This window comes from Rhopalosiphum padi, chromosome 1 (assembly GCF_020882245.1).
Source record: "Rhopalosiphum padi isolate XX-2018 chromosome 1, ASM2088224v1, whole genome shotgun sequence".
Taxonomy (NCBI): domain Eukaryota; kingdom Metazoa; phylum Arthropoda; class Insecta; order Hemiptera; family Aphididae; genus Rhopalosiphum; species Rhopalosiphum padi.
The window spans coordinates 12,715,986-12,721,985 of record NC_083597.1 but is presented as its reverse complement, the minus strand read 5'-3'; the positions used below and the strand labels follow the sequence as shown (position 1 = coordinate 12,721,985).

The window sequence follows — 6,000 nt, the reverse complement described above, 5'->3', positions numbered from 1 at the left end:
TGACAATATATATTATTATATTGTATATTGAATTATCCTTATATATTGTTAAAATAATTAGCACTTGTTAGTTATTTATTTAGTACAATAAAACTATAATTCATGTAATAAATATGTCACACAATATTATATTATTAACAGTATTTAACTACAAGAGGTAGATGTATAAACAGCACTACAGCAGAAAGAAGTTCTAAATGAAGTTCTCTTTTAAATTCATGAACATTTTTAAATAAGAATAAGAATTTAAAATCCTCAGCGGAGTGATGAATGTATTGATTTAACAATGATGTGTCTTTTTAGAAGTACCTAAGTACTGTGTAGTTAAACATTTATAAAATTTTCATTTTTTATGGCAAAGGATTGAGAATTTTAGTGTAAATAGTTTCTCTTAAGTAATCCATACTTTCCGCTTCATTCTGTAACAAAAAAAAAAAAAAAAATTATGTTTAAATATATATACACACAATTTTTTTTAATAGTCATTTAAATTCAATTTTGAATAAAATTAGACACGTAGAATAACGATTTTGTTATTTTGTTGTAATTAAAAATATTATTTGTTGGAAATTGCAAAAATGTCTAAACTAGTACGAATATTATTATATTTTAAACATTTAATGACATTTTTAAAATGTTTAGATTAATTTTAAGTTATCGCTATAGGTTGAACCTATTTGTACCGCTCTATATGCGATAAGGTATAGTGTTGGCTTAAAAGACTAACAATAATTTAATATTTACTAATTATTTTGTAATTAGAAGTTCATATAGTTTTTGTTTTATATTTTAAAATTTAAGGTTTGAAAATTTAAAACAAGACTCACCATCGTAAGTTTTTCTTAGTAATGTTAAAAAAAATAAGAAATTTAAAAAACACGAAATATATGTAGGTGATTTTCTTTCCACTTTTTGATTTTAGTGTTGAAATAATAACATTCAAGATTATATTATTGTATTATTGTTATCACTCGAATAAGAGACTTAACCTCTAAGGAACTCTCAATATAAATATATAATAATAGCTGAGTAGTTTATCTGGTTCCACCAAGGTAACATCAATCACAATACGTCAATACACCTATACTATATAATGTATACATAATACATATAATATTGGTAAATATAATTACACTGTTTATAATAGGTGGGTAATTACACTTATGACATGATAATAATACACGAAACTCTTGTTACATACTGCTAAATAAGATCATATTATCATAACATTTTAGATTGTGAGTAAGTTACTATAGGAGGAGGGTCCAGGATTTAATCCTTCGAATCATATATATACTCATACTGCTACTATGCTACCAATCCCGATACTTGTATAATTAATATTTGTGTGTTATTTACTGTGTCCATATTAAACAAGTAACTTGGTAGCATTTTTAATAACTTTGAAGGATATACGGGAATATCGTTCATGATTTAATGAGTCACCTCACACATTTACAAATAACCCATTGCGACGCGCGCCAGCCATAACTACAAATCACTTGATTAGGTACGACTCTGCGTTACTCGAATACTACTTGTTTATGAGTAACACGATGTACTGACGTAATTACTATGCGACGTCATACTATTAATATGTGTGTCATATGAAGTTGAATGGAAACGATAGTTATCCTTGTTTTTTTTTTTATTATTATTATTGATTGTAATATTTTTTCGATGAAAATCGTAGGTATTTTTATTATTATTATTATTTTCTAAAAACGCCAATAAAATATAACAGTTTATGCTTATTGTTTTATGTTTTTTGTTTACATTGTAATATACCAGAATAGTTGTCACAGTGATTCATATATACCTACATAATTATTTTATAATATAAATCAAATGTTATGTATACAGCACGATGTTGATAATTTGATATATGTAATTTTATCTACATCGCGGTGAACGTATATACAGACATACTACTTAACATATCGATTTAATTGCATATTGTGTTATTTTAACACGATAAAAAATAATATGCATCAATAAAATATTCGCAATGCAAACATTTCGTAAATACCTACCAAAAGATAGAAATCATTTCGGTTTCATTGGTTTATTGATTAAATCGAGTTTAATGCAATAATTAATATTTGTAAGGTACACAATACATATATAATACATTAATGTAGTGTTTGTTGTTTTTAAATTCAAAATAAATGGAATTTTGAACAACGGATACTATTATTTGCAACGGATATGTTTACTACATATTATCGCAATCATTTAACTGAATATTTATAATATATTAAACCTTCACAGCTCGAAATGGCCAATGTTCAAGTAAATAAAAAAAAAATCACATAACCTTCCTTATCATCCGTATTGCCATTTCATATAGTGTTCGTTTATAATAGCTCCGTCACGAAACCTTGCTGACGAAAGGACATGTCTATACACCTATTATCCGATTTTCCTGATGTTTTAATTAATGTTTTTGTTTTGGAGAACAAATAATAATCAAATAAATCATAACGGAGAATCGGCTCTTTACAGTAATCACGTGGCAAAATAAGTCGGCGTAATTAATATTTTGATCTATAATTTATAACTATATGTTTAATAGCTTTAGGTGCATAATGTATAGTTAAGGTATTTGGCGCCACGCAATACATATAATGTATTAATATATCGCGTATAATATGCTTCATAAATTATAAATCAAAACTATCAATATTAAATGTAACACTGATAACTTTTATAATAGTAAATAAGTACTAAACACGCGTATAAGTATATATCGCACATTAAATTTGTGTTTATTTTTTTTTAGCACTGTGCTATGTGTAAACCGTTACGAACCTCTCATAAGGCTTAAAATATAATTACAGATATACACCGTTGATATTAACGCGCATTTAAGTATCCCTATGCGTATAATTTTAGTCGGTTAATTGTTGATTGGTGTTTCAACGCCGTGTAGTTTGTATCAACACGATTGCCTTCTCTGTACAGTGCACACTGTAATATATATTATATGTGTATGATAAAATTTCCTCCGTGATCCATCTATATGTATAGCGAACTAGCGACTGTGTAGAAATCCTAGAATAGCTGTTTATCTACAAGTACGCATGCCTAGTTAGCTAGCATAGCGTAAAATTTTATTTTTATTTTCGCTCCCATATCTAACAATTTTTAAGAGAAAGTCCATACAGAACGTAATATATATATATATATATATACCTATATAAGCCACTCGAAACACAGATTGATACTTGATAGTCCCATTCGTAGATTATTATATTTATTATCCGACTGCTCAGAGATGCGTATAGCACTGTATGGTATACTAGCTGTATACACAGTATGTATATAATATGCAAGCGTTGGGCTATATTAATTTAATGAACATTAATAAACAATTTAACTTCATTTTCACGTAACAACTCTCATACTAATACGTATTTTTATGTTTCACAATTATACGATAATTACACGCAATTTGATAATGAAGAAAATTGTTTTTACCAGTCTATGGTAGGTACCTGGTACAACACAATAGTACGTAACACTCTGTATAACTCTTTTTTTTTTTTTAAAACCAGTTTATTGAAATTACTTGAGTTTTTACTATAGTGTCTAACGCCGGAGTGCTTTTTTATTGTTATGTTTTTATATTGAAAGCAAAAGGAATAACAGTACCATAATACGATATAAAATGTAGGTAGATAGGTGTATTGTGCATCAAAAGAGGATTGGCTAATGATGGAAATATAACTTTATCAGTTCTTTACACTAGCCATTTGTGTTATCGTTTATAGCTTTTCAAATTATTTATTTCACGGAAACGATGTCAAGTACGAGATAAAAGCGCAAACAAAGAACTAATTTATTTCAAGGGCATATTCTATATTAAAATAAAAATATTTAAAAACTTTGATACTTAATCAATTACTAATTACTAATTTATACTTGGTATTTTGATATAAAAAGTAGCTGTGACGTTGGGCACTATTTTTATTTTTTGAAAGAATGTTACTAGGCAATTTTGTTTTCTTATTATCTCTTTTTTTGCTTCATAGATTTATACTTTTAGGCACTATTTTTAAAACATCTAATATATGTATATTTTTTATTAAAATTAAATTATATTTGTTAAGTCTTTCGTCTTTGTGTATGTATTTGTTAGAGTTTTATTTTTAAATTATTTTGATTTCTTAAATACATTTTAAAAGTAATTCAATCAAATTCATGCATAAATATTAGACATGAATTTTATATATAAAATAAAAATATAATAACATAATATAATATAATATAAGTGATTAATTTATTATATCTATAAGTAATTAATGCCAATCACGAATTTATCAACTTGATTAATATTTATTAAAACAAAATAAAATAACGATTTTTTTATTATTACTTATATAATGTTGTTTGATTTTTATCCCGATGTCACAATAACTCTTAAGTTATGTTTATACTATGATTCGTATCATATGATCTATCACCTATAATGATTAATTGAATCCCCCAAATTCTATTCTTTATAAAATTGTTCCTTGTAGGCTATAGGTTTAATATAGAAACGAATTGAGGGTTGTTAATTCCATTTTATTCGACTTTGGGGGATTTTTTATTAGTTTTTCTAAATCCCCTATTGTTTGGGATGTATAAAAATCATCATTAATGAAAATTTATTGAATCATAACAAATGTAGCTGCTTTTATAAACGTTTAATACAATATTATAATATATTATTATATAATTAATGTATAGATTTAAATTAATTTGATTTAGAAACCGCGTAAGACTTTTTTCTAACATACAGTATATCAAGTTGAAAATAGTAATAAAATTTGGTTTTATAATGTGCTAAATAAAATACATATAAAAACTACTCCTTTTTCGAATGTAACGTAATTTATACAAATAATAGTATAGGTGTATGTTATTTTAACATCATCGCCAATTTTCAAATGTTTACTATAAAACTATGTATGTATGTATGTATATAATATGTATTAATTAAAAACGTATTAAATAAATTAAATATTTTACTGTGGCCTATATTTATATATTATGTATAGGGCATCTGGGTATATTATTTTCATTAAATCATCAGGTATATATTTTTGTTTATGGTGTTATATTGGTATATACAGTAGAGCGTAGTACTATATACACGCGAGATTACCCGCCCATGTTTTCACCTTCCCGACGCTATGTGAAATGTGTATCGCATATAATAATATACGTATAGTGCATATCGGTCCATGTTTGGCGTGGCCGGTTATTCTCCACCTCTTATATATAGTTTGCCACTACCTAGCCGCGACAAACCCATAAAAAGAACCGCTGCGTTCAAATGCCCAAAACTAGTCATATCGCTTAAGTCGATGGTTCAAAACCTTTCCTGTTAGGCCGTTTAACGAGTTAAGAAAGCGATCCGTCATGATGTCTATAGTCTATTGTATATATATATATGTATAGCCTCATTTTTCCATACACAACCTATAAATCCCATACGATATTAATTATCATTGATGTTGATATGCGTTTGATTAATAAAAAATATTTGCAGTAAACTGCAATTTAAGTTTAGTGAAATATGGTAAAACATTCTACTGGGTAGGGACGGCTTGAATAATGTGTTATTCGTGTATGTTGTTAGTTTGTACTATATGTATATATGCCTACAAAAATATATGATTAGTATTCGTTTACTGACATTTTGCTGTTATTTATCAAACGGATTGTATGTATACAAAAAGGTAGGTAATACGTACTATGATAGATAATCTGTATTTTTTTTTTTTTATAAATTATTACTCATTTAAACTCGTATATTGTAGTAGGTAAATATGATTACTGCTTAAATTTTATAATATTACAAATATGAATGTAAAAGATATAATGTTAAGATTTTTCTTCTTCTTCTTCTGTTTAGTGACAATAACTCAAAGAACACAAAGTAAATATTAATAATACGAGATCGTAAAGAACTAAAGAATATTTTTATATTTTATATACTTAATTTAAAAA

At 26.2% G+C, this 6,000-nt stretch overlaps 1 protein-coding gene across 1 annotated transcript in view; it reads right to left on the bottom strand.

Moving 5' to 3' along the window:
* Nucleotides 1-274: 274 nt before the first annotated feature.
* The window catches only part of LOC132930356 (uncharacterized), a 45,285-nt gene continuing 39,559 nt past the window's right edge, over nt 275-6,000 (bottom strand). Inside the window, exon 11 of the transcript XR_009662217.1 lies at nt 275-419. The gene's annotated coding sequence lies outside the window, so the exon portion shown is untranslated. The remainder of the gene's footprint in view (nt 420-6,000) is intronic.